The sequence below is a fragment of the Triticum aestivum genome, chromosome 5D (assembly GCF_018294505.1).
Source record: "Triticum aestivum cultivar Chinese Spring chromosome 5D, IWGSC CS RefSeq v2.1, whole genome shotgun sequence".
NCBI classification, from domain to species: Eukaryota; Viridiplantae; Streptophyta; class Magnoliopsida; order Poales; family Poaceae; genus Triticum; species Triticum aestivum.
Window position 1 is genome coordinate 31,269,902 of NC_057808.1, and position 12,710 is coordinate 31,282,611.

A 12,710-nucleotide genomic window follows, 5' to 3' on the forward strand; every position below is an offset into this window, starting at 1 on the left:
CGGGGTGTCGGGGTGTCGTGTCGGTGTCGGGGTGTCAGGGTCAGGGGGTCAGGGGGTCGGGGTGTCGTGTCGGGGTCGGGGTGTCGGGGTGTGGTGTCGGGGTCAGGGGGTCAGGGGGTCGGGGTGTCGGGGTGTGGTGTCGGGGTGTCGGGGTGTCGGGGTGTGGTGTCGGGGTCGGGTGTCGGGGTCAGGGGGTCGGGGTGTCGGGGTGTGGTGTCGGGGTCAGGGGATCGGGGTGTTTCCTTCTATCCTTCTTCTTCTTTCCTTTCTTCTTCTTCTTCTTTCACCTTTTTTCTACTTCTTTTACTTCTTTTCGTTTCTTCTTTTCTTCTTCTTCTACTTCTTCTACTTCTTTTTTCATCTTTTTTCTACTTCTTTTCTTTTCTTCCTTTCTTCTTCTTCTACTTCTTTTCTTCTTCTTCTTTTTTCATCTTTTTTCTACTTCTTTTCTTTTCTTCTTTTCTTCTTCTTCTACTTCTTCTACTTCTTTTCTTCTTCTTCTTCTTTTCTTCTACATATTCTTTTTTCTTCTACTTCTTTTCTTCTTTTCTTCTTCTTCTTTTTTCATCTTTTTTATCTAAAACCCATGCACTAAATCTAACACTAACACATATGTAGCACTAAATCTAACACTAACACTATATAACACATACCTAGCACTAAATCTATCACTAACAATTAAACAGCAAAAAAAATTAAAAAAAGAAAAAAAATAACTCACCGGAGCAATGGGACGGTCGGGGCAGTGGGGCGGGTGGGCCGGCGAAGTGGTGGCGCGCCGGGGCAATGGGACGGTCGGGGCAGTGGGGCGGGTGGGCCGGCGACGTGGTGGTGCGCCGGGGCGCCGGGATGGTGGAGCGACGGGGCGTCGGCGGGTGGGTGGGGGCGGCGGGGTGGTGGGGCGACGGGGCAAGCGGGGGCGGGGGCGGCGCCGGGCGGCGGGATGGTGGGGCGACAGGGCGTCGGCGAGTGGGGTGGGGACGGCGGGGTGGTGGGGCGACGGGGCAAGCGGGAGCGGCGCCGGGCGGCGGGGGCGGCGGTGGGTGGATCTGATGGCGTGGCGTCGGGGAGGAGAGAGGGAGAGAAACAGAGAGGAGTAACGGGCGGGGGGGCTCTCGATCGGCCGTTAGTTAGGTTAGGTTAGTTAGCCTTTGCCGTCCGCCAAGCCTTTGTCGTCCGCTTTTTGTTTATCTAGCAGACGGCAAAGTGGGGGGCCGTTAAGTTTTTTCTAATCGGCTCGTTAGTGGGGCCACCTCTTTCTTTGCCGTCAGCCAGCTGACGGCAAAGATTCTTTGCTGTCAGCCAGCGGACGGCAAAGAAGTGACAGATGGCAAAGACCTTCTTTGCCGTCTGCCAGTTGTTTGCCGTCTGCTTTTGGGTAGCTGATGGCAAAGACCTTCTTTGCCGTCTGCTAGCTGACGGCAAAGAACTGGCAGACGGCAAAATCCCCGATTCCAGTAGTGCATCTCAATTCAGATGGGCCACTGACCAAAGGGTTATAAGCATTGCAATATTATATACTGACCAAATCAGTATTGCTTAGTATAACTGTAAGGCCTCTTGTTTAGGACAAAGGATAGATATTTGATATATCACAGGAAATGCAGCATGATATAATAGTATCAGGAGTACATTACATAGGTCGAAGGATTTATAATAATTAGACCAGGTCATAATAATTAGTACAGCACAAAAATTTAATGCAAGCTTTTCTTTCTAAGGCCACCACTGGGTGATAATGAAAAAGGGAATGCATGCTACATCGAGTACTAAAGGTAACAGTATTTTTGGGTGGCTGAGAAGGGTAACGTGTTCCTCATTTGATAGGCATGGTTGCACCTCAAACCAATCAATCAAAAGCCTGGATGCTTACAGGAAAGAGGTTACACTATGTGTGCACGTATGAAGATTTATGATTCATCATGAAATTTGTTAAAATGGGAACTGCCTTATTATTAGGTAGCATATTAGAAGCATTCCATGCAAAATTTTATGCATATTAGTCTGTCTTAACAAGCTTATATAATCCAACGGAGATTACATATCCCAACTTTCAAGTATGGCAAATGGAGATTCATGAGCATAGTTACTATAACCCACCTCTCAACTCTCAAGCTCATCTTCCTACAGAATAGAAAGTGCTCGGCGCACTTGGGGATTACAATTTTGGTTCCTTCTGATATGCCACGTGCCACTGGGTTTTCTGAAGGGCACTCACATATGTGATTCCCTTCCTTGCAATTATCCTAGGGCGCAGATTCTTTGTGTTCAACTTTCAAAGGTTACTGGACAACAATTGGTACATCCATGCAACTGGTACATTGTACGTAAACATGTGTATATCAATAAGCAAGAAAATAATATTGGCAAACTGATTTTCTCCTATACCAAGCTCATCATGCAGAACTGAATCTATGACACGCTGGTGAAAAACAATGCTGCAATTAGCGATAAGACATGGGACTTTATGACAAAAATAATGGCTAATTACATGAGTGGTATCAGGTTTCAAAGATCCTGTGATACCAAGATTACTAAAGTATAGTGATTAAAAGGGAAACATGATTACTGAACATTATTTATTGCCAAATTATTATCTTTGAAGAAGTCCCACAGAAAAAAAGAAATAGATAAGTTGTAAAGATCACCGTGCATTTTCACTAAATCTTGAACTAAATTCAGTTCATAAATTTAAAAGCATTCTCTGAAGGGCTTGAACTAAGAAAGATGATGAGCCGGAGATTAACTACATTGGGGGTTTCAACAACATATACATAGCAGCAACTCTTATAGATCCTACCTAACACATGCAGTAGAAATATTTTGGTAGGGAATCAAAGATAAATAAAATTTATCTCGTTCCTAACCATTTATGTGGGGTTACAAGATGTATTCAATGACCCTGAGAATCGTGCAGGGAATTTAAGGGTATGGAGTCATACTTGTCTATAGTTATAAAAGAAGAGTTGCTTGTCTGTTGCGTGAGTTGAAGAGCGACGAACGTGAATGGTTTCAAGGAGGTTAACAGTCGCACTACCAGTTCACTACAGTTCAATCGCTCGACACCATAACCGACGGTTGCATCCTTTACTGGTTTGATTCAAACTATCATTGGTATGCCTCCTCCTTCCGTGCATAAACACCCAGGGATAAATTCATCTACGGGGTCAAAAATAGGTCTTGGATTAATGCATATTCAGAACTTGGGACCAAGAAAAAGTCCACAATTGCGGAGTAATGCATTATTGGCAGAAATAGAGAAGTAGCTATAATTATTAAAAACGCCAAGAACCTTCACTAAATGTTTTGGTGGCAGAAATAGAGTAATATAGGAACCTGTTTAAAAAACTTCTAATCTGATTTGGTGGCAACTCTTGCTGCAACGACAAGTGCCCATGCATCTGATAAAATATAAACCTTATAGTTAATTTACAGGCGTGGGATGAAACATATTATTGTGAGCATTTGTAATAGATATATCCATTTGCACGCATGTATGCCAACTAAAACTTCTGTGAAGAGCACACATCATATGTCTGGCACCAAAATCAGGGTACTTGTTGATTTTTCAATCTGCACGGCACCAAAGGGGAATTGTGCGTGCAACACCTATCAGTTTCCTTGTGCTGCTAATTACTAAAGAATAGGACACGTGACTACGGTAGTGTTTGGCAGAACTGGAGATAGTTTCTTTCAATTAGCTGCCAGAACATGTAGGCCCTACATATGAAAAAGTTGCGGAAAAGAACAAAAAGCTAATTCTTTGGATTACAAAGTGAGAAGACAATTTCTAGCTATGGTACAATATGTGGCCGACAGCAAGATTTACCCTCGGTGCAAGGTCGCTATTCACTGCGTATTCGCCTGGCCGGGAGGACTATTGAAATAGCTATAATGAATCCTACATCCAAGCAGAATATTGGGCACCAAGATTTTTGGAAGAACGCATCAACAATGAAAAAGATACTAATAGGATTTATAATATAGCTTGATTGCTATGTCTATATGGTCGCATTTAAAATAAAAAGTGTAGTGTATAACCCACTAATCATGCATAAGACACAAGCTGCTTGAAAAACAGAGGACCCGAATTGCTTCCAGGATACAAACCATTGGAGTCATAAGAGATGATATATTATGTATGTGCCTGATGTCTGAATCTTAGAACAGCAAGTAGAAACTTCCTTTTACCCATTTGGAGCACAGCCTGTAAGGCTACCATCTACAAAACCTAAAAAACAGAGCAGGAAATAAGTACTAACAACACATCAGCCAAGCATGGGAAAAAGGGCTCATTTCATCTTCGAATACACTGCAAAGCTCAAATATTATTTGTCAATAATATGATTATAGGGCCCACGCAGTGTACAGCCTGCCAGACACCTAGAACTAATAAGCAATCCATTAACTACAGATGATTTGACAGTACAAACAAAAAGGAAAAGCAATGCATGAGCCAAACAGAAAATGAAGCAACAACCTGTCATGCTCATAGAACTGATAAAGAATCCATAAACCACAGATGATCTGATAGTTCAAATAAAAATAAGAGGCAATACGTGAACCAAACAGGAAATAAGGCACCCATCTAACTGGTCCTTGTCTACAGATGTACATTTTCTCATGTTCCAGGTTGGCTAGTAATTTGTTACACACTCCAACATGAAACTGAGGCTGAAAGATGGAGCTAGAGCTTGCAATGACACTAAACCTAGGATCTCCGAAACCATTTGATTAGGCATACTGAACCTGGTCATGTTTATTTATTAATTCTGTTGAACCTGATCATGTTTATTTATTACAGTCCAGAATTGCACATATAGGTTCATCTCTATATCCTCAATGGTTCAACAATCTTCGGATTATGTGGCAGCGTTTGGGACAACTGGTGCTGCAAGTTTCACAATCTGTGCAAAATAGTAAGCTCACATATTAATAGCTACTTGAAAGATGCAAAGGCTTGCTTTGCTTATTTGAATTTCCAGTACTACCATGTTCTAATATATTTGTGCAGAAGATTTGAGAGTCAAAGCATGGTAATTGGCTTGCATCGGGTGCGTGTCATTGCTTTGTTTGGTAGCCTCAGCAACAACAAAGGCAAACAAGAAAACAAAATGACTCAGTAGCTACTAAGACCATGGACAAAAAACAGAAGCAAACAAATAAAGCAAGGAAAGGAACAAAAGCAACAATCCTAGGCCCTACCAGGAGGAAAAGGCACATATTTATACTCCAGTAAAAAACAAGCAAGGAAGGCAAGGAAACAACCAAAATTAAGTGCACTGACTCTCTACCAGGAACAGAACATATAAAACAAAAGGCTCTCATTGGCCAATCTGCATAATTGGAGCAGAGAGGAGGAGAAGAAGGGTCAACCTGCAGATCCGTAATGCCGCGGCAGGGAGACAACATGCAGGCACATGCCGGACAAGGGATCGACCAAGAAGACGTGAAACCAGAAACAATGAACCAACCTGCAGCAAAATCAAAGGTAAATCACGGATGAGCAGCAGCCAATGACCAAGAACGGGACAAAAAAGATGCATACCTACAGTTCAGCTAGCACAACAACAGATCTGACACATCAACGACGATAAGAACAAGAGACCTGCAGACAAATGAGATCCAAAATCAATCAAGGACGGTCAGCCCAATGGAAAGAAATAATATGAGACAAGGGAAACTATCTTACCAGCGTCATGGTGCAGCTAAGCCATCACAACCCGAAGCTTGGAGGCCACAGCCATGGCGGATGGGAAGGCGGATAGCCAAGGAGGAGAACAAGCACCGCTGCCGTGGCGGATGGACAGGCAACCGTCGGTGAGCAGGACGAGCGCCGGAGTCGTGGCGGATGAAGAGGCGACCTTCGACGAGGCTTGTGGCGCCCATCGTCCCCGAGGAGGTTGACCCGCGGTGCCCACGCCTCCGGCAACCGCGGCGCGAATCCGCGGAGGCACGCGCACACCCGGCGACGCCCTCTGGCGGCGATGCACGTGGCGGCCGTGGACGGGGAGAATGGCCAGCGAGGAGTGGCGGCTAGGGTTCAATCGGGGGCGGGGCGAGTGGGCACCTGAGAGAAGACGTGGTGCTGGGTCGCGGGGAGGAGAGGAGGCAGGCGGCGACGCGCGAGAAAGAGAGCGAGGCGGCTAGGGTTTCACTGTTGGGAATCGTAGCATAATTTAAAATTTTCCTACGCTCACCAAGATGCATCTATGGAGTCTACTAGCAACGAGGGGAAAGGAGTGCATCTACATACCCTTGTAGATTGCGAGCGGAAGCGTTCCAATTAACGTGGATGACGGAGTCGCACTCGCCGTGATCCAAATCACCGATGACCGAGTGCCGAACGGACGACACCTCCGCATTCAACACACGTACGGTGCAGCGACATCTCCTCCTTCTTGATCCAGCAAAGGGGGAGGAGAGGTTGATGGAGATCCAGCAGCACGACGGCGTGGTGGTGGATGTAGCGGGTCTCGGCAGGGCTTCACCAAGCTTCTGCGAGAGAGAGAGAGGTGTGTTGCAGGGGAGGAGGGAGGCGCCCAAGGCTGTGTGTTGCTGCCCTCCCTCCCCCCCCCCCTTTATATAGCGGCGGCCAAGGGGGGAAGGGGTTGCCTTGCCCCCCAAGGCAAGGGGGAAGCTCCCCCCCCTAGGGTTCCCAACCCTAGGCGCATGGGGGGAGGCCCAAGGGGGGGCGCCCAGCCCACTAGGGGCTAGTTCCCTTCCACTTTAAGCCCATGGGGCCCTCCGGGATAGGTGGCCCCACCAGGTGGACCCCCGGGACCCTTCCGGTGGTCCCGGTACAATACCGGTAACCCCCGAAACTTTCCCGGTGGCCGAAACTTGACTTCCTATATACAATTCTTCACCTCCGGACCATTCCGGAGCCTCTCGTGACGTCCGGGATCTCATCCGGGACTCCGAACAACTTTCGGGTTTCCGCATACATATATCTCTACAACCCTAGCGTCACCGGACCTTAAGTGTGTAGACCCTACGGGTTCGGGAGACATGCAGACATGACCGAGACGCCTCTCCGGTCAATAACCAACAGCGGGATCTGGATACCCATGTTGGCTCCCACATGTTCCACGATGATCTCATCGGATGAACCACGGTGTCGAGGATTCAATCAATCCGTATGCAATTCCCTTTGTCAAACGGTATGTTACTTGCCCGAGATTCGATCGTCGGTATCCCAATACCTTGTTCAATCTCGTTACCGGCAAGTCTCTTTACTCGTACCGCAATGCATTATCCCGTGACTAACGCCTTAGTCACATTGAGCTCATTATGATGATGCATTACCGAGTGGGCCCAGAGATACCTCTCCGTCACACAGAGTGACAAATCCCAGTCTCGATCCGTGCCAACCCAACAGACACTTTCGGAGATACCCGTAGTGCACCTTTATAGTCACCCAGTTACGTTGTGACGTTTGGCACACCCAAAGCACTCCTACGGTATCCGGGAGTTACATGATCTCATGGTCTAAGGAAAAGATACTTGACATTGGAAAAGCTCTAGCAAACGAAACTACACGATCTTTTATGCTATGCTTAGGATTGGGTCTTGTCCATCACATCATTCTCCTAATGATGTGATCCCGTTATCAACGACATCCAATGTCCATAGTCAGGAAACCATGACTATCTGTTGATCAACGAGCTAGTCAACTAGAGGCTTACTAGGGACAGGTTGTGGTCTATGTATTCACACATGTATTACGATTTCCGGACAATACAATTATAGCATGAATAATAGACAATTACCATGAACAAAGAAATATAATAATAACCATTTATTATTGCCTCTAGGGCATATTTCCAACAGTCTCCCACTTGCACTAGAGTCAATAATCTAGTTCACATCACCATGTGATTAACACTCACTGGTCACATCACCATGTGACCAACATCTAAAGAGTTTACTAGAGTCAACAATCTAGTTCACATCACTATGTGATTATCACTCAATGTGTTCTGATTTGGTCATGTTATGCTTGTGAGAGAGGTCATTAGTCAACGGGTCTGAACCTTTCAGAACCGTGTGCTTTACGAATATCTGTGTCATCTTGTGGATGCTACCACGCGCTATTTGGAGCCATTTCAAATAATTGCTCTACTATACGAATCCGGTTTACTACTCAGAGTCATCCGGATTAGTGTCAAAGTTCGCATCGACGTAACCCTTTACGACGAACTCCTTTCCACCTCCATAATCGAGAAAATTCCTTAATCCACTAGGTACTAAGGATAAGTTCGACCGCTGTCATGAGATCCTTTCCCGGATCACCATTGTACCCTCTTGACCAACTCATGGCAAGGCACACTACAAGTGCGGTACACAGCATAGCATACTATAGAGCCTATGTCTAAAGCATAGGGGACGACCTTCGTCCTTTCTCTATCTTCCGCTGTGGTCAGGTCTTGAGTCTCACTCAATACTCACACCTTGTAACACGGCCAAGAACTCCTTCTTTGCTGATCTATTTTGAACTCTTTCAAAATCATGTCAAGGTGTGCTGTCTTTTGAAAGTATCATCAGGCGTCTTGATCTATCTCTATGGATCTTGATGCCCAATATGTAAGCAGCTTTATCCAGGTCTTCTTTTGAAAAACTCCTTTCAAACAACCCTTTATGCTTTCCAGAAATTTTACATCATTTCGGATCAACAATATGTCATTCACATATACTTATCAGAAATGTTGTAGCGCTCCCACTCACTTTATTGTAAATACAAGTTTCCAACAAACTTTGTATAAACCCAAAAACTTTGATCACTCCATCAAAGCGTATATTCTGACTCCGAGATGCTTGCTCTAATCTATGGAAGGATCGCTGGAGCTAGCATACCTTTTAGCATCCTTAGGATCGACAAAACCTTTCTGATTGTATCACATACAACCTTTCCTTACGAAAACTGGTAAGGAAACTTGTTTTGACATCCATCTGCCAGATTTCATAAATGTAGCTAATGCTAACATGATTCCGACGGACCTAAGCATCGCTACGGATGAGAAAAACTCATCGTAGTCAACTCCTTGAACTTGTGAAAATACTCTTTGCCACAAGTCGAGCTTCATAGACGGTAACATTACCGTCCATGTCCGTCTTCTTCTTAAAGATCCATTTATCTCAATGGCTTGCCGATCATCGGGCAAGTTCACCAAAGTCCATGCTTTGTTCTGATACATGGATTCTATCTCGGATTTCATGGCCTTGAGCCATTCGTCGGAATATGGGCCCACCATCGCTTCTCCATAGCTCGTAGGTTCATTGTTGTCTAGCAACATGACTTCCAAGACAGGATCACGTATTACTCTGAAGTAGTGTGCATCCTCGTCGTCCTACGAGGTTTGGTAGTGACTTGATCCGAAGTTTCATGATCACTATCATAAGCTTCCACTTCAATTGGTGTAGGTGCCACAGGAACAACTTCCTGTGCCCTGCTACACACTAGTTGAAGCGACGGTTCAATAACCTTATCAAGTCTCCACCATCCTCCCACTCAATTCTTTCGAGAGAAACTTTTCCTCGAGAAAGGACCCGTTCTTAGAAGCAATTACTTTTGCTTCCAGATCTGAAATAGGAGGTATACCCAACTGTTTTGGGTATTCTATGAAGATGCATTTGTCCGCTTTGGGTTCGAGCTTATCAGCCTGAAACCTTTTCACATAAGCTTCGCAGCCCCAAACTTTTAAGAAACGACAACTTAGGTTTCTCTAAACGGTGTCGTCTCAACGGAATTGCGTGGTGCCCCTTTTTAAAGTGAATGCGGTTGTCTCTAATGCCTAACCCATAAACGATAGTGGTAATTCGATAAGAGACATCATGGTACGCACCATATCCAATAGGGTACAGTTATGATGTTCGGACACACCATCACACTATGGTGTTCCAGGCGGTGTTAATTGTGAAACACTTTCCACAATGTCTTAATTGTGTGCCAAACTCGTAACTCAGATATCTCTATGATCATATCATAGACATTTTATCCTCTTGTCACGACGATCTTCAACTTCACTCTGAAATTACTTGAACCTTTCAATAATTCAGACTAGTGTTTTATCAAGTAAATACACTCAGCATCTACTCAAATCATCTGTGAAGTAAGAACATAACGATATCCACTGCATGCCTCAGCACTCATTGGACTGCGTACATCAAAATGTATTACTTCCAATAAGTTGCTCTCTTGTTCCATCTTACTGAAAACGAGGACTTTCGGTCATTTTGCCCATGTGGTATGATTTGCATGTCTCAAGTGATTCATATCAAGTGAGTCCAAACGATCCATCTGTATGGAGTTTCTTCATGCATATATACCAATGGACATGGTTCGCATGTCTCAATCTTTTCAAAAACGAGTGAGTCCAAAGATCCACCTACATGGAGCTTCTTCATGCGTTCTATACCAATATGACTCAAATGGCAGTGCCACAAGTATGTGGTACTATCATTACTATCTTATATCTTTTGGCATGAACATGTGTATCACTACGATCGAGATTCATTTTAGGTGCAAGACCATTGAAGGTATTATTCAAATAAACAGAGTAACCATTATTCTCCTTAAATGAATAACCGTTTTGCGGTAAACATAATCCAATCATGCTCAATGCAAACACCAAATCTTGATGGTAGAGGGAGCATGCGATGCTTGATCACATCAACCTTGGAAACACTTCCAACACATATCGTCATCTCACCTTTAGCTAGTCTCCATTTATTCCGCAGCTTTTATTTCGAGTTACTAACAGTTAGCAACCGAACCAGTATCTAATACCCTGGTGCTGCTAGGAGTACTAGTAAAGTACACATTCATATAACGTATATCCAATATACTTCTGTCGACCTTGCCTGCCTTCTCATCTACCAAGTATCTAGGGTAGTACTGCTTCAGTGACCGTTCCTCTCATTACAGAAGCACTTAGTCTCGGGTTTGGGTTCAACCTTGGGATTCTTCACTAGAGCAGCAAACGACTTGCTGTTTCATGAAGTATCCCTTTTTCCCTTGCCCTTCTTAAACTAGTGGTTTTACTAACCATCAACAATTGATGCTCCTTCTTGATTTCTACTCTCGCGGTGTCAAACATCGCGAATAGCTCAAGGATCATCATAATTATCCTTGATATGTTATAGTTCATCACGAAGCTCTACTAGCTTGGTGGCAGTGACTATGGAGAACTATCACTATCTCATCTGGGAGATTAACTCCCACTCGATTCAAGCGATTGTGGCACTCAGACAATCTGAGCTCACGCTCAACGATTGAGCTTTCCTCCCTTAGTTTGCAGGCTTAAGAAACTTGTCAGAGGTCTCATACCTCTTGACGTGGGCACTGGTCTGAAATCCCAATTTCAGTCTTCGGAACATCTCACATGTTCTGCGACGTTTCAAAAACGTCTTTGGTGCCTCAATTCTAAACCGCACTGAACTATCACGTAGTCATCAAAACGTGCATGTCAGATGTTTCGTAACATCTACAGACGACACTGAGGTTCAGCACACCGAGCGGTGCATTAAGGACATAAGCCTTCTGTGCAGCAATGAGGACAATCCTCAGTTTACGGACCCAGTCCGCATAATTGCTACTACCAACTTTCAACTAAATTTTCTCTAGGAACATATCTTAACCAGTAGAACTAAAGCGCAAGCTATGACATAATTTGCAAATACCTATTTGACTATGTTCATGATAATGAAGTTCATCTGATTATGAACTCCCACTCAGATAGACATCCCTCTAGTCATCTAAGTGAAACATGATCCGAGTTTAACTAGGCCGTTTCCAATCATCACGTGAGACGGACTAGTCAAGATCGGTGAACATCTCCATGCTGATCGTATCTTCTATACGACTCATGCTCGACCTTTCGGTCCTCCGTGTTCCGAGGCCATGTCTGTACATGCTAGGTTCGTCAAGTCAACCTAAGTGTATTGCGTGTGTTCCGAGGCCATGTCTGTACATGCTAGGCTCGTCAACACCCGTTGTATTCGAACGTTAGAATCTATCACACCCGATCATCACGTGGTGCTTCGAAACAACGAACCTTCGCAACGGTGCACAGTTAGGGTGAACACTTTCTTGAAATTATTATAAGGGATCATCTTACTTACTACCGTCGTTCTAAGCAAATAAGATGCAAAAACATGATAAACATCACATGCAATCAAATAGTGACATGATATGGCCAATATCATCATGCTCCTTTGATCTCCATCTTCGGGGCACCATGATCATCTTCGTCACCGGCATGACACCATGATCTCCATCATCATGATCTCCATCATTGTGTCTTCATGAAGTCGTCACGCCAACGATTACTTCTACTTCTATGGCTAACTGTTTAGCAACAAAGTAAAGTAATTTACATGGCGTTATTCAATGACACGCAGGTCATGCAAAATAATAAAGACAACTCCTATGGCTCCTGCCGGTTGTCATACTCATCGACATGCAAGTCGTGATTCCTATTACAAGAATATGATCAATCTCATACATCACATATATCATTCATCACATCTTCTGGCCATATCACATCACATAGCACTTGCTGCAAAAACAAGTTAGACGTCCTCTAATTGTTGTTGCAAGTTTTTACGTGGTTTGTAGGTTTCTAGCAAGAACGTTTCTTACCTACGTATGACCACAACGTGATTTGCCAATTTCTATTTACCCTTCATAAGGACCCTTTTCATCGAAT

The 12,710-nt window shown here is 44.4% G+C and overlaps 1 long non-coding RNA gene across 1 annotated transcript; it reads right to left on the reverse strand.

Annotated features, from left to right (window-relative positions):
- Positions 1-1,338: 1,338 nt before the first annotated feature.
- On the reverse strand, positions 1,339-6,102 carry LOC123119234 (uncharacterized). Its single transcript, XR_006458548.1, has 4 exons — positions 5,693-6,102; positions 5,549-5,608; positions 5,377-5,474; positions 1,339-4,231 (listed from the first exon to the last, which is right to left on the reverse strand). It is a non-coding gene; the product is annotated as an uncharacterized lncRNA (long non-coding RNA).
- Between the last annotated feature and the right edge of the window lie 6,608 nt (positions 6,103-12,710).